A 22,313-nucleotide genomic window follows, 5' to 3' on the forward strand; every position below is an offset into this window, starting at 1 on the left:
ATTATAGTGTTCACCTCCAGAAGTTGATTTTAGTCATTTTTATATTCTCTATTTCCCTACTTAACTTTATGGACATATGGAATACATTTATAAGTTGTAGTGTCCTTCCGTGCTAATTCTAACATCTGGGTTAGTTTCTGTTTACTGACTTTTCTCCACATAATTGGTTGTGTATTCCTGCTTCTTTGAATGCCTGGTAATTTTAGACTGGTTGTCAGACATCGTAATTTTTCCCTTGTTGAGGGCTGGGTACTTTTTTATTCTTACAAATGTTATTCAACTTAATTTGGAATTTAATTAATTTACATGGAAGCAGTTTGATCCTTTCAGGTTTTGATTTTGAGATTTGTTTGGTGGGACCATGTTAGCTCAGTTTAAGGATAATTTTTTTCTATTAGTGAGGCAATAATCTCTGAGCACTACCAAATGCCTAATGAGTCACGAGGTTTTCCATTCTGACTGGTGGGAAATCTCACTCTTCTTGGCCTTGTGTGAGCACTGGGCTCTGTTACCTCTATTCCTTTTGGTTGTTTCTTCAGCCTAGGTAGTTTCTACGAATTCTTGCAGTGATTGGTAATTAGCTAAATACTTGAGAGGGACCCTCTGTAGGTCTATGGAATTCTCTACTTTTGCTGCTCTCAACTGTCTGTTACTGTGTCCAACAAACTCTAGATCTTTCTTTTTTTTTAATTAAAATTTATTGGGGTGACAATGGTTAATAAAATAACATAGGTTCCAAATGTACAATTCTGTAATATGTCATCTATATATCACATTGTGTTCATCACCCAGAGTCAGTTCTCTTTCCATCACCATATATTTGACCCTGTTTACCCTCTTCTACCACCTCCCTCCACTTTTACCCTCTGGTAACCACTGAACTATTGTCTGCTTCTATGAGTTTTTGTTTCTTGTTTGTGTTGTTCTTTTGTTTTTTTCAGTTTTATATCTGACATATCAGTGAAGTCATATGGTTCTCAACTTTTTCTGCCTGACTTATTTTGCTTTAGCATAATAATCTCAAAACCCATCCATGTTGTCAGAAATGGCACTATTTCATCTTTTTTTTTGGCAGAGTAGTATTCCACTGTATATATACGAGGTGTGACAATTAAGTTCGTGAACTCATCCTAGAAAAAGGACTACATACCTCATTGCTGAATATCACTATGGTCACCTTCGAAAGACTCCCCTTCGGAAGCTATGCACTGATGTCAAAGCAATTTTGGAACTCTTTATCTGGAATGTCCATCAGAGCTGTCTTTACCCTTGATGTCCTGAATGTCATCAACATGTCGTCCTTTCAGTATTTCCTTTATCTTTGGGTAAAGAAAGAAGTCATGGGGGCCAGATCAGGTGAATAAGGAGGGTGTTTCAATACAGTTATTTGTTTACTGGTTAAAAACTCCCATACAGACAGTGCAGTGTGAGCTGGTGCATTGTCGTGATGCGAGAGCTATGAATTGTTGGCGAAAAGTTCAGGTTGTCTAACTTTTTCAAACAGGCAGCCTTTTCAGTACTTCCAAATAGTAAACTTGGTTAACTGTTTGTCCAGTTGGTACAAATTCATAATGAATAATCCCTCTGATATCAAAAAAGTTTAGAAACATCGTTGCAACAAGTTCGCGAACTTAATTGTCAGACCTCATATACCACATCTTCTTTATCCAGTCATCTATCAAAGGGCACTTTGGTTGTTTCCATGTCTTGGCCACCATAAATAAAGCTGCAATGAACATTGGAGCACATATATCTTTACAGATAAATGCCTTCAGATTTTTTAGGTAGATACCCAGGAGAGGGATTGCTGGGTCATATGGTAATTCTATTCTTAATTCTTTGAGGAAACTCCACACTGCCTTCCATAGCAGCTGCACCAATCTGCATTCCCTCCAACAGTGTATGACGGTTCCTTTTTCTCCACAGCCTCTCCAACACTTTTATTATTTGTCTCGTTGATGATAGCCATTCTAACTGGTGTGAGGCGATAGATATCTCATTGTGGTTTTCATTTGCATTTCTCTGATAATTAGTGATGTTGAACACTTTTTCATACATCTATTGGCAATTTGTATGTCCTCTTTGGACAGAAATGTCCATTCAGGCCCTCTGCCCATTTTTTAATTGGATTGTTTGTTTTTTCATTTTCTCTCTTGTACTTAAGGAATCTGCTGAGCTCTACCTGGAGAAGCTGAGAGTGGGCTAACTACAAATGGGACATCCTATATTATTGGCCAAAAGAGCAGGTATTGAATATACAAATGGACAAGGGTCAGACCATGTATAAAAATAGAACTCTGGCCTACAACCTTCAGCAACCAGTTCAGGAAGCCAAACCACAACCTTTGTAGTAACCAGCCTTAAATGGCCAGCATTTGATCAATAGCTATCAGCTTCCCTCAGTTTTGTCCCTGCTTCCATTGTTTACTAATACAAGCAATAAGGAAATGAACTACTTTTTGACTGTCTATGTCTGGTGTCTGAGTTCAGTGTTTCCTTGGCATTTTCATAGATCCTGGGGTCAAATGAATAGCAAACCAGCTAAATATCATAATTTGCTATTTTTTTTTGCAGTTGAAATACATATTTAGGAAGGGATAATTATTTTTTTTTCCTAATAAAGATTATAAATCAATACTCATTTGGATACAAAAATGACTTGCTCTCCTTTAACCCACAATAATTATCCCAGTGGCTAGTAAAAACAAGAAAGAGTGCCTAGGTAAATAAAAGGAATTGTATATTGTCATACACCATTAGTTAGATATAAATTGATAGAATTTTAGCTACAAATGAGATTACAAATATAAACTGAGGGCCTACTATGTTCAATTCATTTTGCTGGGTACTGTAAAAATAAGAGATGAATAGAACATGTTTGCTATCCTCATGGACTTTTGATCTAGTTGGAGGGACAAGGTATAAATTTACTAAAATATAACACAGTAAGATGACATGTAGTAAGAATTTTTTCCATGCAAAATGTTACAAGAATTGGATAAATATGATAAATTGCCAGATGTGTGAAATAAAAAGGGGGATATGGAGTGAGGCTTTATCTTTAGAGTCTTCCTGAAGAGGAAAAATTTGAATTGTCTTGTAGCATAGCTGAGTTCCAGATAATTTGAGAGGAGATAGGCAGGTTGTTAAATTTAACTGGCATTTTTTCATTAGACAATGACTCTTTTTACCAGCATAAATATATCATAAACCTTTTATTTACATTTTATGACCAAATGTTGGCATTATTCTACTAGCGAATTATTATTTCTATTAAGCAAGATTTAAAAATATTTGTTGCACACTCCTCAGTATTTTATCTGATTATAAAAATAATTTGTGCCCATTATAGGTCAACTATAAAATGTTGATAATCATAAAGAAAATGTAAATACCACTTAACTTCTACCATTTAACATTTTGACACATTTTCTTCTGCCATTTTTTCTTTTAAAATATTTATTTTTCTGATAACAAAAGTAATAATATATACTTACTATAAAAATCAATTACAAAAATAATACATAGAAAGTACAAGTTTCCTATGATTTTCTGTGGTAAGCATATTGATATTCATCATCTGGTATTAACAATTTTAGTACAAACTTTTCAGAACTGTCAAACTCAGTATACAGATTTTACAATAATAGGAAGTGGTGAGGACTATAGCATGATTGTGAATGCACACTCTGTCTAAGGCATTCAATTTCAAATCTTGCTTTACAATTACCAAATAAAATACATGACTGGGCTGTATATGATCCTGCGATTGCGAATGGTCCTGTATTCTATTCACAGTGCCAATGTAGATAAAACGGTATAAGCATTTTATAACTCTTTTTCATTTAAATTCATATAAGAAATCTCATGTTACTGAAATTTCTTTGTAGATATAATCTTTCTGGCCTCATAATATTCCATCAAGTTATTATATTGTGATTTACTTAAATACTCCCATTCTATTCTTATTAAGCATTTCTGTTTTTTCCAAATTTCATTGTATACATAAAACTTTGCACACTTGGATGCATAACAGAAACGTCAACAGCTCTACACGGAAATTATTCCCATTTTTACCTAAACTGTTCTTTGTCAGTGTTTCCTGTCTTTGTGTAATATGGTGTAATGGAATATCTCTAAATTCCCACGTGAGTCCCTATGCAGAGTTCAGAACCTCTCTGACATTTATTTTTTCGGGGTTGGTGGGTGAAGGTGGTGCCTATATTTCTCCTGAATCAATCTATAAAGAAAGCCATTTGTGTTGTGTTGTTCCTAATCCTTTCTCTTATCTCCTATGGGGCTCTCCATATTCCTTACTTAAGTCACTTCTTTCTCTTCTCCTCTACCCAATACCACTGTACAAGGCCATTATTACATATATCAGATTTTACAGCACAATAAACACATAAAATTAAATATTCAGACACCTCTATTTTAATGTGACATGGCCTGGCCTGCCATAGGGAATTTTCCACTGGTAGACTTTCGCTTTAGAACCCGTTCATATCTCTGCTCTTGTCCGTGTTCCCAGGCCCTGCAAACACTACGCAACAAGGTGTCCAAGGAAACTAAATTCTTCTTGCGTTATTATGCAATAGAATTTAACCTTTCTTTGTTTTGCCTTTATTCATTGTCAGTTGCTATGCTAGGCTTGGGGAGAAAATTATAAATAAGATACACAGCCTTGACCTAATGATGCTTGCATCCACCTCCTTACTATCTCTTGGATCTGTCCTTATTACCATCACTCTTTTCTAAGTCATCATCCTCTTTTGGAAGGCTATGGTAAGAAGCCTTCTAGGTGGACCCTTGCTTCCACTCGCTCTCCTTCACATCTTTTGTGCTCTTTCCCTTCACCTTCACTGTTGCAAGGACAGCACTTAAAAAATACAAACCTACTTTGAATCTCTTTGGTGGGTTCCCACTGCATTTAGGATCAATAGCAAAATTGTTTAAATGACTTTTAAGGTCCTTTAGGATTTGCCCTCAACTACTTTGCCAGACTCATGGATGTTGTTTTATACTTGTGTCACTCTAAATAAGCTGGATTTTTTTCAATGCCATAAACCTTAAATCTGCCTTACTCTTCCCAAACTGTGGACTGTTTACATGCAGTTTTGTTGAATTGAACTTTCTTCCACCACTTCTTTATCTGGCTGACTCAAGTCTTGCTATAAAGTTGACTTCCTCAGGGAAGTTTTCAATTCAAAGCTATATCCCTCTTCTATATGCTCTAGTTTATAATTTCTATTCCACACAATTATTTTCCAGACATTTTTAGTATGAATTTTTAGATTGGGTATTTGACTGGTTTAAGGGTTTAAATATTTTATCAACTCATGATACATCATGTGAAATGCCATCCAAAGAGGTGACAATTATGCTTTCATCAAAAATGCTGTATTCTTAGGAGGATTTTTTAAAAGTTACAATCGAGCTCAAGATTTTCTTAGATAATCTGCCTCTTGTTTTATATTGAAATCACTTCTTGTTGCATTTGTATGTGTATGAGAAGATTTAATATAAGATATGTGTTTTATACTATGCTTCCAGAAGAGCAGTTTTTCTGTGAAGTAAGCTATAGTTGTCCATATAGCAAGTAGAAGCAAAGAACAGATTTTCATTTTACACACATTATGTCAGTTAAAAATCTTTCAGGTTATTTTTCATGAACATAATTTATTATTCTTATCAGTGTAAAAATAAAATTCTATAACTGTTTCCTGAAAGTTTTTTTCAGATTGCTACTCTGCGTCCAAAAATATAATTTTCAAAGACTGCTTACTATTGCCATAAGAGGAAATTTCACAATTTATTGTACTTTTGCTGAATATTCAGATTATTTCTGTTTTTTATTATTATATATGATGCTGAGATAAACATCTTCAGGAATGTAAATATCAACAAGTTTGTATGCTTGTCTCAATATAACTTCCTAGAATTGACATTGCAAGTTCAAAATGCATGGATATTTTTATTCTTCATTTATTTTGTCAAACGAGTTTCCTAACAGAAGTTGGCATCATCATGGTTAAAAGCCCCGACACTGGAACCAGATAGCCTAGACTTAAATTCTGTTTCACCAACATTCTAGCTATGGGACCTTAGGCAAGTTAATTAACTTCACCTTAGTTTCCTTATCTGTATGATTTATGGGTTTGTGAGGATGAAGTGTATTATTATATGAAAAGCGCTTACAAAATTTTAGACTGGCACTAGTAATGTATGAGGATATGAATTTCATTATATTTTTACCAAACTGGATTTTACTTAAAAAACCTATTTTTTTAATTAGTGAAAATGACACCTTTTTGATTTACATGTTAAAAAATTCTTTTTTTTCCCGTTAAGAGGTTTTCTCAAACATCACTTTGGGAAAAATTGAAAATGGTTAGGTCCTTGATGTTTGTAACACTTGTGAGTTTCACCTAAATAAAGGAAGATCTTTCAGTTTCATAATGAAACCCTTTTCAAGGTTTTGAAGATCAGTTTCTCAGTAGGGAGTATTGAGTGCAAAGAAATTCTTGAAATCTTATTTACAAGTAAGTTGAAAGCAAACCATGTCTTTCTAACCAAGTATTTGGAATAAATCTGTGGGAACTCTACCAAGATAGGACTTTAATTAAAGTCTTTTGTGGAGAAGGGAGAAGTTACAGGGATTTGGAGGAAAAGATTTTGAAACTGAGAAAACGAACAAATGAAACTAGTTTTATTTTGATTTTTGTATCTGCCCTTAATTTCTCCCCTGAATTTGTGCTTCTATTATATTAATGTGTTTTATGAGCTTTTTTTTCTTTCCAGACAGAGATTTTAAAATCAAAGATTCCATGCGGAGTGTAGAATCACAGTATTTGGTAGTGGAATTTGACAACTGTTTAGGATAATCTGGGCTACCACAGGACCTACAGACAGGATAGAGGGAAGAATGTAGAGATTCAAAAAATAGATCTCCTATGAACATTGGTAAATAAAGAAAAGACATGCTACCATTTTAAAGTGAATGTTTGGAAAGTGAAAGCGGTCTACAGGGTAATTGTCATAGAAACTGGAGCAAAGACTACCCCCACCCCCCACTCCCCAAAAGAAGGAAGGAAGGAAGGAAGAAAAAGAAGAAAGAAAGCCAACAGTTGTGCCTCAAATTATGCCTTCCAGATAAAGGTGAGGAGGAGTGAATAGGGAGTATCACAGATTTGTAGAATGCTGATGTCGAATTGTTATTCCAAATCTTGTGGAAAATTTGTCTGAAATGTTCTGGTCTCTACCTTAACAAATATAAGGTGTGAGCAGAAAATACAGTGAATGTTTAAGTTAAAAAATTTATTACAGTAAAGGACACATTCCCATTAATCTCCCTCCGAATACTCCCCCTCACTTTGAACACACTTCTCCCAACCTTCTTGCCATTTTCTGAAGCAGTTCTGGAAGTCCTCATTCATGAGTGTCTTTAGTTGTGCTGTCATGGTTGCCTTGATGTCCTGAATTGATTCAGAATATTTACCTTTCATGGTCATTTTGACTATGGGGAAGAGCCAAAAGTTGCACAGTGCCAGATCCAGTGAATAAGGTGGATGAGGACACACCCTAATGTTTTTATTTGACAGAAATTGCCGTACCAGAATGGAGCCTTTCTGTTGTGATCACAAAATACAGTGAATGCTGCTGCCGAGCGCTATCAAACAGAAAGGCAGGGATCTTCAACATGGGAGGCAGCACACTGAACCTTAGTAACAGCGTGTGACAAGTTTCAACCTGTTTGGTGCAGTTGGTCGGGTGTGAGCTACGGTTGAGAGAAGGTGTGTTTTAAGTGTGCCATAAATCATCATCATGACAATGCTCCATGTCACACATCACTTCTGGTATACGGCAATTTCTGTCAAATAAAAAAAAATTACGGTGTGGGAGTAGTCACGAGCAGGTTAGTGTACTGGATTGTTCTTTCCAAGGGGCCTCAAAGGGAAAAGATTAGCTATGTCATCCTTGATCAGAAGGGTGACCAGCAATGAGAAAGCCCCAGGGGCCATTGATCCTTACAGTCAAGCTGTGTTAGTTGACAGGACCATTTACATTTCAGGCCAGCTAGACATGGACCTTTAAGTGGACAGCTTGTGCCAGGAGGGATGGCAGAGGAAGCTAAACAAGCTCTTACAAACATGGGTGAAATTCTGAAAGCTGCAGGCTATGACTTCACTAATGTGGTAAGAACAACTGTCTTGCCAGCTGACTTAAATGACTTTGGTACTGTCAATGAAATCTACAAACAGTATTTCAAGAGTAATTTTCCTGAGAGAGCTGCTTACCAGGTTGCTGCTTTGCCCAAAGGGGGCTATATTGAGATTGAAGCAGTAGCTGTCCAAGGCCCTTTCACAATAGCCTCACTCTAAGGGGACCTGGTGTTATTTAGTCTGGAATATTAATAATGTTTTTAAATGAACATCTTAATTTTCATAATCAATGTTGGAAAATGTAAGACTCACTAAAATATCTGAAGTATTATGGAAACACCATTAATAAGGGGAATTGAATATGAATTAAAGATTAGATGATGAATCCAGTTACTGATGTTATGAAGTACACTTATGCACACTCATATTACTGGATGTGAGAAAAGAACACACTTTGCCTTGCGTAGTTACTCAAATAAAAAAGGTAAAGGAAATAATACGCAGGAAAAAGGAGTTACTATTCCTGAAAAATAATAAAGGGTACACCTAATTCAGTTAAATCCTATTAATGTTGTGAAACATTTAGTTCTCATGTCAGACACATGATTCTGTTTTTACTTGAGTAAAATTAAAGATTTAAGTTTGATGGTAGAGATAAAGGAGAAAACAGTAGACTAAAATTTTATATAGTTAATATTTTTCTAACAGAAATAAAATAGATAAGCAGATAAAAAAAAAACAAGACATTACAGTGTGTCCTTAGCCACCTTATTCACCATTTGGCGCTTCTTGCTCTTCCCCAAAGTCAAAATGATTCAGGACATTGAGAAAGCCATGACAGCACAAGTAAAGACACTCACGAAAGGAGGACTTCCAGAACTGCTTCAGAAAGTGGCAAGAATGATGGGATAAGTGTGTTCAAAGTGAGAGGGAGTATTTTGAGGGGGAGTAATGGCAATGTGTTTTTTACTATAATAATTTTTTAAATTTAAACATTCACTGTATTGTTTGATCACACCTCATATATTATCAATCTGGAAAAATCTCTTACTGAGGCAGTTTGCAAAAGTTTTATATTGCTAAATATTCATTAAGGCAATTTCACTGAACTTCTGTAGGTGAACTTGTTTGTTATTCGATGGCATAAGTAATGACTTCAGATATCAAAGGAGGGATGTTTCAATTTCCTGAGAGTCAAATGGAAGATTAACTATGTTTAAATGAGGGGAGAAGTTTCAGCTGCCTAAGCCAAGACGTCTGCAGACTTGGTTCTTTCTTTTTGCTCTTCTGTTACATAAAACAAGAGCAGGAGTTGCTAGGAGCTGGGTGCCAGTGTCTCTGCAGCCCTAGTAGAGATGCTAAGACTGAGAGAATAAGGAGCTAATGTGGCAGCTTAAAGTTGAGGAGCAAGTTAGGAGTCAGAGCAGGAAGACACATATTTGGAGGAAGCATAACTTAAGAGCCACGACAGACAGCAGGACAGCGATGAAAGAGATGACAAACATCTGCCAAAACAGACAGTAGATCACAAGTTCAGGGCAGGTAAGAGATTTGTAGCAATAGATGATTCAGTTGTCACAGGACATCCTGATCCTGAGTCAAGTTTCTGATCCAGCCAGAGGATTCGACATACTTTGTGCTGATTCGAGGAAGAGCTCAAGTGCTGACAGACCTTCCCTCAGAATATAATTTGAGCATTATGAGGTGGCCATTGTAAATAGAGAAAATATTTCCTAAACTTTGTGCTGTGGCAGATAATGTACCAGGCTCTCTGAAAAGAAAGCATGATAGGAAAACAAACTCCTCTTGAACTTAGAAAGTCTGGGTCTAGTCCTGTACCTGCCACTCAATAGCTGTGTGCCTTGGAGAAGATGAACTCTCTGAATCTCAGTTGTCCAATTTACAAAACAAGGATATTAATATATTCTACTCACATAATATACTGTAAAGTAGTGTAGGCTGAAATGTTTTATATTAACATGCTTTAAATGGTAGTGTAAATGCCCACACTCTGGATTTTAGTGAACAGAGGCTTAATTTATTTAATATACATTTTTATTCAAGCTGTATCTAATTGTTTAATCCAATTTAAATTAAGGAAAAATGTATAGTGTGGGGGATGTTGTCAAGTGTAAGGACAAGGTCCAAAGGTTTGGGATCAAAGATTCTAATTCTGTCACTTACTAAATTAAAAGGTGTGGCCTTAAGCAAGTTCTTTAAACTCTGAGATTCAATTTTCTTCATCTGAAAATAAGGATACTTATAAACATTTTATATACTTGGAAGGATTGTTGGTGGGCTTTTCCAATGATGGGTTTACTAAAGAGTTATTACCATGATGCTACCCATCCATCCGTGGCAGAATGATGTTCTATTTGAATTTTCCCAAACATGGGTAGGTGATCTATTGGCGAAGTATTTAGGGCTTCTGCAGCAGCAAATATTACAATTACCTGTTTAGGTGTAAATAGTAGTGGTCGATTTAGCTCTCCCTTGGCTGAGAATATGCTCTATTCCGCTCTATCCTCTGAGATGTCGTTTTGCTGCAGGAAAATCCAAGTCCTAAATTGAAGTGTGCTTTTGGATAAGCTCTTAATTTTTACTTTATTAAAATCTAACCTCTCTATATATTGAATCATGCCTCGTAACTTCTCACAGAGTGGAATTGCTGAAAACCATATATTTTCTAGCATCAGCCTAGGATATACCCTGCCCTTGATCTAAATAAATGAAAAATAGAACCAAATTCAGGAGGAGGGCTCTTGCTTTTGTAGAGTTTAGGGTATCCAATTCCAATTTATTTGCTCATTCATTATTAACTTCTCTTGCTTATTATTTGGTTTCCTGAAGAGATTCCTAGGGTTGTGCTAGCTCATTCCCTGAAGGTTTACATTCTCTCCTTTGTTGCGTGCACTTCTATTTCTTTAGCAGCATCTCTTTTGTTTCATATAGCCTTCGATGATATTTCCAACTCTTTTTTGATCTCTTGCATTTTTAAAGGAAAGAAATGTTGCGCTAAAGCTAAAGAGATTTTGAAGCAGCAGAGCATATATAATTTATGTTGAGGAGGGGTTGGTGAAATCATCTCTGGGACCAATAGATTTTAATGTGTTTGAAAAGCTTAGATTTTTAGAACACAACTGCATAAATGTTCTTTCAGATTTGTAAGCTTGATCAGTTTGCTTAGATATTTTTAGACAGGAAAATTTTATGAAAGTCTTTTATTTCAAAAACACCAAAACAAAATAGAAAGCATGTTACTTTGACTTTTTTGTCTCCTTAGTGGAGATCAGAGAGGCAGATGTAGTGTGGACAGGACTTCTTGTATTTCCTGGCAGGGCCTGTGCCAAATTCCACATCTACCCCTTCCTGTATCAGGACTCTCAACAGAAAAAGGCGGTACAGAAACAGCTAACGTGCTTTCTCACATTGCTGGACCCGTGGCTTCAGTAGAAATGACACAGCAGTGCTAGGGAGGATTATTGAGGAATTGTTTTTGAATAGAAACTAAACTCTGTGTGTGTGTGTGTGTGTGTGTGTGTGTGTGTGTGAAGTGGGTGGGAAGCTACGCATTTGCTCTCAGAGGTCATCTGCACTGAAGATATAAGAGGTGAGATGGGGAAGGCACAAACGATTATTGAGCACCTAAGAGGAGGGCACTGTGTTTTCCACTCACAATTTCATTTAATCCTCAACAGAACTCTGAGAGATGATATTTGCTATTGAGGGAGCTGAAGCCCAGAGTGGCTGAGTAACTTGCTTATAGTCAGCTACTAAATGGCAGCACTGGATTCTGACTCTCAGTCTTGGTCTTTCTGTGACACTACCCAGGGAGTTTCAGGAACTGTGCATCTCTAACGCTGTGATACTTTTCAGGTCCAAAGGTAGGAACTGGATCTCCTCTCAGGCAGAGGAATGGGTCTTCCACTTCTAGATATTGTCAACCACAATATCTCAGTATGCCTTATGATATAGGAGGCACCTCTGCTGTGGTATGTTAGGATCCAAATTGCCACAATTACTACAAACAAACTTGTTATATCATTTTCTTGCTTTTCCTTCTCACTTTGTCCATTTAGCCTTGGAATGTCAGCTTTTTATTTCCCCTTCTATGGCAGAGTAACTCTTACTTCTGCTTCAGATCTTGGTTTAGATGTAAGTTTCTTGGTCACTCCCATCCCCAATCCCATACTGGTTTGGGTATATCTTCTATGGGTCTGTTTTCACAGGCCATCTTCACATTCTATTATAATTACTTGCTAATTTTCCCACATCCTCTCCTCTCTCTTTGTAGAGCAAACCAAAAACAGGAAAGAATTATTCCCCCTGGCTTGTGATTTATAAATTTTAACTTAGAAATTATTTAAAAATATTTCAAAACAATGGTAAAAACAAATATTAATTCCAAAATACTAAAATGGATACCAATGCATATTTATCTGATGCTAATATTTCACTTGAGTAGGGATAATCATTATTATTAATAAACTTACCTAATGCTAACAAAATAATTGTTAAGAACTTAATTCTTTGCATGTGGGCCCTTGTTCTAACTGTTTCCAGTTATATGGTTCAAAGTTCTGGGCACAGTTGTGATTCTTGCTCTTGCTAAAGACAAACAAATAATAATTTACGTAAAATTTTTCTTTAATGAAGAAATTGATAAACACTTATATCTGTGCAACCCAGTCTCACTCATTACCTTAAGTTAATTGCTTTTCCCACCATATGTTTGTGATGTTATCTTTCTGTCTTCAATTTTAAGCTTGTGACAAGATTCTTGCTACTTCTTGTCTCAGAGAGAGGTAGTTTACCTATTTTTTTGCTTGTTTTTCTCTTATTTTTTAAGATTTTTATTCAAATATAGCTAATTTTATTAGCTATATTTATTAAAATATAGCTAATATAATATGCAATATTACAGCATAGTTATTGAACATGTATATACCTAAAGAAGTAATCATCATAGTAAGTCTAGCAACCATCTGACAACATACCACACTATCAGAATATTATTGACTATATTCCCTATGCTGTACATTACATCCCCATGACTTATTTGTTTTACACCTGGAAATTTGAATCTCTTATTCTCCTTCTCCTTTTCCTCCCTTTTTAATTTTTCAGTTACAGCTGACATTCAATATTATTTTATATTAATTTCAGGTATACAGCATAGTGGTTAGACATTTAAATGATTAAAGAAGTGATTACCTGACTGGTCTAGTACCCACGTGGCACTACATTGTTATTACCGTATTATTATTTACTGTATTCCCTAAGCTTTATTCTACATCCCCATGACTATTTGGTAACTACCAGTTTGTACTTCTTAATCCCTTCCTCCTTTTCACCCATACCCCCAACCCCCCTCCCACCTGGCAACCATAAAAATGTTGTATCAATGAGTTTGTTTCTGTTTGGTTTGGTTTGTTCTTTAGATTTCACATACAAATGAAATCACATTTGTCATTTTCTGTCTGACAAACTCCACTCAGCAATAAACTCTTCAGGTCCATCCAAGCCGCCGCAGATGGCAAGTACTCATTCCCTTCCATGGCTGAACAATATTCCATTTATATATGTACCACCTACTCTTTATCTTTTCATCTATTAATGGGTACCCAGACTGCCTCCATATCTTGGCCATTGTAAACAATGCAATAATAAACATTATATATATATACATATATATACACACACACACACACACACACATATATATATATATATATTTTTTTTTTTTTTTTTTTTTTTACATGTCCCCTCGAAGTAGAGTTTTGGGTTTTTTTGGATAAATACCGAGAAGTGGAATTACTGGGTTCTTCTTTGTCTCTTGTTGTAGTCTTTTTTTATAATCTATTTTGTCTGGTAAAAGTATGGATACTCAGATTTTTCGTTTGTTTGTTTCCGTTTTCATGAAATACTTTTTACCATCCCTTACTTTCAGTAAATGTGTGACTTTTGATCTGAAGTGAATGTCTTGTAAGCAGCATATGTAAGGACATTGTTTTCTTATTATGCAGCCACCCTATCTTTTGATTGGAACATTTAATCTATTTACATTTAAAGTAATTGTTGATGGATATGTAGTTATTGCTATTTTATTCTTTTTTGTTGTTATTGTCTTAAAGAAGTCTCTCTAACTTGGTAATACTGGTTTGATGATACTGGTTTGATACTGCTTTGTAATACTGGTTTGATGATCATGAACTCCTTGTTTTTTGTTGTCTGGGAAGCTCTTTATCTGTCCTTTAATTCTAAATGTTAGTTTTGCTGGGAAGAGTAATCTTGATTTTAGATCCTTACTTTTTCATCAGTTTGAATATTTTATGCCAATCCTTTCTGGCCTGCAAAGTTTCTGTTGAGACATCAGCTGATTGTTTGTTTCATTGTGCAAATATTTGTTGCCCTGAGCTCTTTTCAGTTGGAGGGTTATAATTCTTTCCACATTGATCACATCAATTCTATCCTTTGAAATGAGTGAAAATAACATGAGCCACTCTGAGCAGATGCTTTAAAAGCTTTCATGGATTCACCCCAACCTCCAACCCTCTGCCAAGACCCTGCTGTGTCCCAGATAGGGACTGTCTGTCAGCTGAGGTCCTGGAATGGGGACTTGGGCAGCAAAGCTGCAGCCAACCCTCATGGAACATAAAACGAGAGTGGGAAATAAACCTTAAATGTTGTACGCCACTGAAATTTATCACAACAGGGAAATGTAGCCTAAGATGATTGTCTCCAGAGCCCAGTGTATAATCCATCCTGGCAGATAGAAAAAGAAACATAGAGCAGGGATGTCATATCCATGTGTATACATCAAGCCCCAAACACCATCTAGTGGCAGACCCTCACACCACAGCCTCTTATGTAGTGGTCAGATTCCTCAACTGACAGCCTTGTTTTGAGCAGAAAATTAGGAAAGCATTGACTTCTAGGTTTTTATCGAGTTCCCTGCTGTGTCATACCAAGTCAGACTAGGAGAATGCCATCCATTGGCTATGGCATTTTGAATGAATCTTAAAGCACACCATTCAGTGATAATGTTATAACTGAGAAAATTAAAGAGAACGTATCGTAAAAGAAAAAGAAAGTCTGATCTGGAGTTCCAAAGATTTTACCAGATAAAATTTAAGCCAATATGTTGACAACATAAAAAAATGTATTCTGAATGATTGGTGGTGTACCAAGAAAGTCTTGGGACACCCAAATCTTAGAATTTCTGAATGGCATACATTTTATGATGGCAGTGCAATAGAATTTGAAATAAATAACAAAATGATAATTAGAAACTTTACTTATGTTTGAAAATTAAGAAATGCTAACAAAAAAATTTAAATAAAAATGAGAAAACACTTAGAACAGAAGTGAAAGTACAGTTTTTTGTTTTGTTTTTTTTTTAATTAAAGTTTATTGGGGTGACAATTGTTAGTAAAGTTGCATAGATTTCAGGTGTACAATTCTGTATTACATCATCTATAAATCCCATTGTGTGTTCACCACCCAGAATCAGTTCTCCTTCCATCACCATATATTTAATCACCTTTACCCTAATCTAGCGCCTCCCTCCCCGCTTACCCTCTGGTAACCACTAACCTATTGTCTGTGTCTATGAGTTTTGGTTTCTCATTTGTTTGTATTGTTCTTTTGTTGTTTTTGGTTTATATACCACATATCAGTGAAATCATTTGGTTCTCTGCTTTTTCTGTCTGACTTATTTCGCTTAGCATTATAATCTCAAGATCCATCCATGTTGTCACAAATGTTCCTATTTCATCTTTTCTTACCACCAAATAGTATTCCATTGTGTATATATACCACAACTTCTTTATCCATTCATCTATTGAAGGACATTTTGGTTGTTTCCATGTATTGGCCACCGTAAATAAAGCTGCAATGAACATTGGAGCACACGTGTCTTTATGGATAAATGTTTTCAGATGTTTTGGGTAGATACTCAGGAGAGGGATTGCTGGGTCATATGGTAATTCTATTCGTAATTTTTTGAGGAACCTCCACACTGCCTTCCATAGCGGCTGCACCCGTCTGCATTCCCACCAAAAGTGTACAAGGGTTCCTTTTTCTCCACAGCCTCTCCAACACTTGTTACTATTTGTCTTGATGATAGCCATTCTGACTGGGGTGAGGTGATATCTCATTGTGGTTTCTATTCTCTGATGATTAGTGATGTTGAGCATTTTGTCATATGTCTATTTGCCGAAAGTACTGTTTATCAATATTTGTATGCTGTGGTTAAATTGATACTTTGTGGAACATTCATAGCCTTAAATACTTTTATTACAATTATTAGCTTATGAATTTTAGACTCACTAGATAACATGTTTTAGGCCAAAACATTTGTAGGTGGGCCTACCACTTTCCATGGATTCTAAGGGATGCCCTTCTTTTGTTTACTTAAACCTCCGTGGAGAGAAAGGCTTACGTAGTGAAGTTTCCTTGTCTTCCTCTGGACTTTATTTTATCTTATTAATTTTCTATCTTACCTTTTCTCTGAGAGAATAGTTCATCTGAATGTCAATTTTATTTGGTATGTCTCTACCAGACTGTCTGGGCCTGAAACTCTGGATCATTGAGGGGCATTTATACATATACACTCTTAAGAAAACTGATGGTTTCAGTGTTTATTTACTTCCCTGGACCGATGTTCTGGCTTTGTACCTGGCTTTATATATATTTTTTTATTTCTTGCAATCTCATCCATTTATTTAAAAAGTAATTTTCTTTTTCTGTTTGTTTTTAAATTAAAGTTTATTGGGGTGACAATTGTTAGTAAAGTTACATAGGTTTCAAGTGTACAATTCTGTAATACATCATCTATATATCACATTGTGTGTTCACCACCCAGTTATTTTATTTTCAAAGTTTTCTTTTGAGCATGTAAATGTGTTATGTAGCAGTAAGGTTTCAATAATTCTTATCTGCTACATTACCAGAAAAGTCAATCTATGCCACTATTTTAAAATATATACTGTCTTTCAGTTCTAAATATTTTATAACTTCCACTATGATTTCTTTTTTATTGTCTTTCGCAGTAGACTACATTTTCAACATGTGAAGATTTCCCCCCTTTTTACCGCATTTCATTTTTATTTCTTTGTGACAACATAATGTGGTTTGTATAAAATAGTCCCTTCAGTATTCATAGAAACTTGGTTTAAGGCTAGTATCCTGTCAATTTTCATAAAAATTTATTCTCTTAAAAATACATATTTTTTAATTGTTAAGTATAGAATTATATACATGTAAAGTTTGTACTCAAATTTTTATTTCTGTACTAATTTTGGCCTGTTTAATCTATCAGCTGCATAGAGAGATCTATTAATAATTCCCAGGGCTGGCTGGTTAGCTCAGTTGGTTAGAGCGTGGTGCTGGTTGCCAGTTTGATCCCTGCATGGACCACTGTGGGCTGTGCCCTCCTTAAAAAAAAAAAAAAAAAAAAAAATTCTATATATGAATGTGGGTATGTAAATATCTTGTCATTATTCTGCTGTATTTTTATTTTTATATTTGAGGCTTTCTTTTTAGTTCTCCTATTTAGATTTAAAAAATTTTTCTTTAAGGCAGGTACATGATTAACTCGCTTACTTCTGCTATTTCATGTCTTTTTCATTTCTGGCATTCTTTATTTCTTAGAACCTTAGTCATACATTTAAAATAATTTTTGAACATTCTATCCAGTATTTCTAGAGGTTTGAAATGGGAGGGTTTTCAGATTTGATCTTGCCAAGGACCTGAAGTTTACAGATTTCATTTAATCTATGGAGCTGGATGAGATCACATAGAGAATGTAAAATGAAGAGAAGTGAGTAGAAGGCTGATTCACAGGGAGCTCAAATATTTGGGAGATGAATGAAAATGAGATAAACCTGAGTATGGCCTCCTTCTATTTTAGAATGTCTGGAAATTCTCTTTCCCTTAGTGGGTTCATAAATCTCAAATATGTAAAAACAGAATTAAACATAGTTAATAAAACAGAGGTCATTCTTCCAAAAACATTCATTGACATCTTAAAAAATATAAAATAGGATAATGAGAATATTGGAAAATATTATGTATTTTATACAGTAAGGCAGCTTGTTTTTTCTTGTATATAGAGATGTGTCAAAATCATCCTTCCTTTTATTGAGTGTTAAGTATAAGAAAAACTTCCATTGCTGGCATTTTATAAAAGTAATGTAATGTCTACCTTCATTTGTTTTATATTGAACCCTCTGGCAAAAGACAGTATAATTATTGTTTCTTGTCAATCTTCAGACAGGGAGGGGAAAAGGAGAAAGATTTTGAATTGGTTTTCTCTGAAAGAAAAAGTTAGGAGAAAATGGCAAAGACAGATGGAAGAAGAGCAGATATATGATGTCAACTAAACTTCAGGGATGACAAAACATGAAAAGACCCAAAGAACAGTGAGATTAGGGTAAATGCAGAAAGTTCTGGATTTACTTCCTGGGTCAAAACAAATCGACTAGAAATGTTGTGATATTTTCTCTTACAATTTCTCAAATGCTTCTGCAATTTCCAAGATGTGCAATCGCACTGTACAGAGACAGGATTAAAACAAAAATTGTCTAAGGATATAGAGTCAATGAGCAATGAATAAGTATTTGAACTTTGCAAAGGGATAAAGGGGGCTATAATGCTGAGATTGATAACTTTTCTAATGAGAAAAATACTACAAGTTGCTTCAAAAATGATGAAGGGAACTTCTTTACAATAGTTGAGTTTTCAGATGAACAAATCAGTTTTTCAACATTCTTAAATACATTAAACCCAATTTGCATATGGTTAGTAGTAAATCAAATTACTGAATACTACTTAAAATGTTTAATTTGGAATTTGTGCCAAAGCAATCAAGGCTAGAAAGCAAATAAAAAATAAAAATATGTATAATTCTACCCAGTTAATCTATTACAGTCTATAAAATCAGTATTCTGAATTTTATATTTTTCTTAGCTTGACATCTGAGCTGACAGCATTTTACTATTAAAATATTTGCAGAACGTGGGTAGAAGTCTGCATTTAGAATTATCATTTGGTTAGAATGACGATTTTCCTGACTCGTAACTCTTTGATAGCTTAGTGGACTTAAATGAGATTACTAAACTGTCAATGATGGAGGTAGAATTGACTATAAAGTCTTTTTTTTTTTTTTGTGCTTCACTGGTCATCCTTGGGCATTCTGTGCAGTGTTTCTAACAAAGGGCAAGTTGGCGTGTTCTCCAGGCTGCGGCCAGTCAGACCACACACTGATGTGGCCCCTGCCCTGACATTCTTATCACAAAAGAAAAAGGGACCCAGAAGTTCCAGGTTTATCATGGGAAAGCAGATGGACAGGAGGGGCCTCGGACCCTGGCCTGGGTCCCCACTGACATCTGCAACCCTACTCCCCCTAGTTTAAACTGAGTAGGTGAGCACGTGGTGACCAGAGACACCCCAATGCTGAAGGGCACTGGGGGTGTTTTGCCCTCCTCCTTCTCCTCCTGCCAGTTGTCTCAGGGGGTCCCTGCCTGGACCCTTTCTCACCTTCCCACTTCTGCCAGCTGCCTCAACCCTCCATTTCCTGGGCACCTCCTCTGCTCACACCATACCACCACAGGGTGCCCTTCCCTCCTGTCCCCTGCAGGACTTTTCTTCTCGTCTGAGCTGCAAACAGCTACCCTTGCCACCTGTTTTTTCTGTCACCTCACATTTTCCTTTCTTTCTAGCTCTTCAGATCATCTTCTATCTAGACTACAGGACCATGAAAGGTTCCTCTAGCTCTCCACAATGTGACACACACCTAAAGTCTTGACTCAAATAATGACAGGTTGAGTATAAAGAGCTTATGTTCAGAATCACACGTCATTATTACACTCTGATTTTTACATTAATTTTGTGGCTCTTTCTTTTCTTTGATGCACATTCCCCAAGGGACACACCCTATCACTTTGATTGCTTCCTTTATTACCTATTTTGATGTTCTTTAGGGTTCAGTCCTACAAGCTTTTTGCTTTTCATTTTACATTCTCCTCCAGGATAATTTAATCTATTTCTATGTCTGTAATTACTATCTGTATAATAATTAATCTAGATCTCTATCCTAGATTTTATATTAGTTCCAGAACTATATATCTAACAGCTAATGTGTTTTTCCATTTTCCTTCTTTTCAAACTTTGTCTAAACCTGAGCTCACAATAGAATCTCCCCAAACCACTCTTAATCCTATAATCCTATATTCCCTCAATAAATGATGTCTTTTGTTGCCTATAAAAAAACCCCAAAGCACTGTGTCGTCATTAAATCTTATTTTCCCCTCACTCCAGCTCCATCTGTCAATCACTAAGTACAATTGATTCTAAGTACAATTGAGTCAATTGTCATTGACTCTGAAATATATTATTTTTCTCCATTCTGACTGCCCCAATGTGGTAGGCGCCATCACATTTTTGTGCCTGGACTGCTGCCATAACTTCCTAATTGATCTTCCTTAATCCCACCTTGCCAGAATGGTGCTCTACTATGCATGTCTGGTCATGTCACTTCCCTGCATAAAACTCCTCACACATCTTTCAAGATCATAATGTAAACAACAAAACTATAAAGTATTAAAAATTGGGAAACATTTAAAACATCTTTATAGTGTCAGACGTTTTTAAAAGCAACCTAGAAAACCAGAAAAGCCATAAAGGAAGAATGGGCTGGTTTATCGCACTGTAGAAGCAAACTTGCATTTCTGGTTCACCTTTTGCTCTTGTCTGTCAGCAACACTGCAGTGTGTTAGTTCATCGTTCTTCATTAAGTGAGAGTGTATGTAATTTGTGGGAAGAATATAGTGGGAATCAGTATACCTAAGCTCTGTTCTGGGCCCATTGTTCTTATTTGATTAATGAGTTAGGAGGATTAAAAAAAACGAAAACAAAAACAAAGTACTAGCCACCTGTTAATGAGAGGTTGCTCTGTGCTACGTGGTTCACACACATGAAGAACTCTATATCATATAACAAAGCTCACGGATGCATGTTGTTATAACCACTCAATGAAGACGAAAGAGGTTAAACACTTGCTCTAGTCACCTTAGTGACTATACACCATTCACCACATTTTCTCTTGATGATGACTGTTATGGGCTAAATTGTGATCCACCAAATTTGTATGTTGAAGCTCCAAACCCCATACCTCAGAATGTGACTATTTGGAGATAGGCTCTTAAAAGAGGTGATTAAGTTAAAATGAGGCTCTTAGGGTGGACCCTAATCCATTCTAAATAGTGTTCTTATAAAAAGGTGATTAGGATACATAAAGAGACACAAGGAATTCTTGAGCACACTGGAACGACCATGTAAGGACCAAGTGAGAAGGTGTCATCTGCAAGCCAAGGAGAGAGGCATCACAAGAAGCCAAGCCTGCCAACACCTTGAACTCAAACTTCAAGCCTCTAGAACTGTCAGAAAACAAATTTCTGTTGTTTAAGACACCCAGCCTGGGGTATTTTGTTAAGGCTACCCTAGCAAACTAATACAGTGATGATCTCATGAGGATTTCTAAGACAATAGTCATCATGCTTCATTTTCCAAAGAAGACATGACCTTGTCAGGACTCCCCTCTTCCCTGATGCTCCTTTCCTGCTCTACTTTCCCCATGGCTGTAGTCTATCAGCATCCACATCCTCAGCATTGTTTTTGTCTCTTGAACCAAAGGTGATATAGTTTAACAGGTACGTACATATTCAAGGAGTTAACATCAAGTCCTTCTTGAAGCCTGGGAGTGGGTGTTTCTTCTAATATCTGATATTTTCCTGATGCTGCTTCTCTGAGTATCAAATACTTGCTATCCCCTGGTTTTGAGCTCCACCCATGTGGCTAACTAGTCACTCCTACTTCCTGATTATTATGTTTTGGTCACCAGAGAGGACCACTTGCCATTTTCTGCACTTGGGCCTACTTCCTCAGGCCTTGCCTCAGTCCTGTGATTGTATCTCTTCTTAAGTTATAGGCTCTTCTATTCTGCCTCATCCCACCGTCAACAGTCTTGTGCCAGGTCATGTTTTTAGAGGCAAAGCCTTTGCTCATTCTGATCCCTCTGCTAGGATGCCTTTCCAGTCACTTCTTTCACTAACACCAACTCTTTCTTTAGCTATAAGCTCAAATTTCTCT

At 36.0% G+C, this 22,313-nt stretch overlaps 1 pseudogene; it reads left to right on the plus strand.

Moving 5' to 3' along the window:
- The first annotated feature begins 7,968 nt into the window (after positions 1-7,968).
- Positions 7,969-8,381, plus strand: LOC117038641 (2-iminobutanoate/2-iminopropanoate deaminase-like; annotated as a pseudogene).
- Positions 8,382-22,313: the final 13,932 nt, after the last annotated feature.

This window comes from Rhinolophus ferrumequinum, chromosome 19, assembly GCF_004115265.2.
Source record: "Rhinolophus ferrumequinum isolate MPI-CBG mRhiFer1 chromosome 19, mRhiFer1_v1.p, whole genome shotgun sequence".
NCBI classification, from domain to species: Eukaryota; Metazoa; Chordata; class Mammalia; order Chiroptera; family Rhinolophidae; genus Rhinolophus; species Rhinolophus ferrumequinum.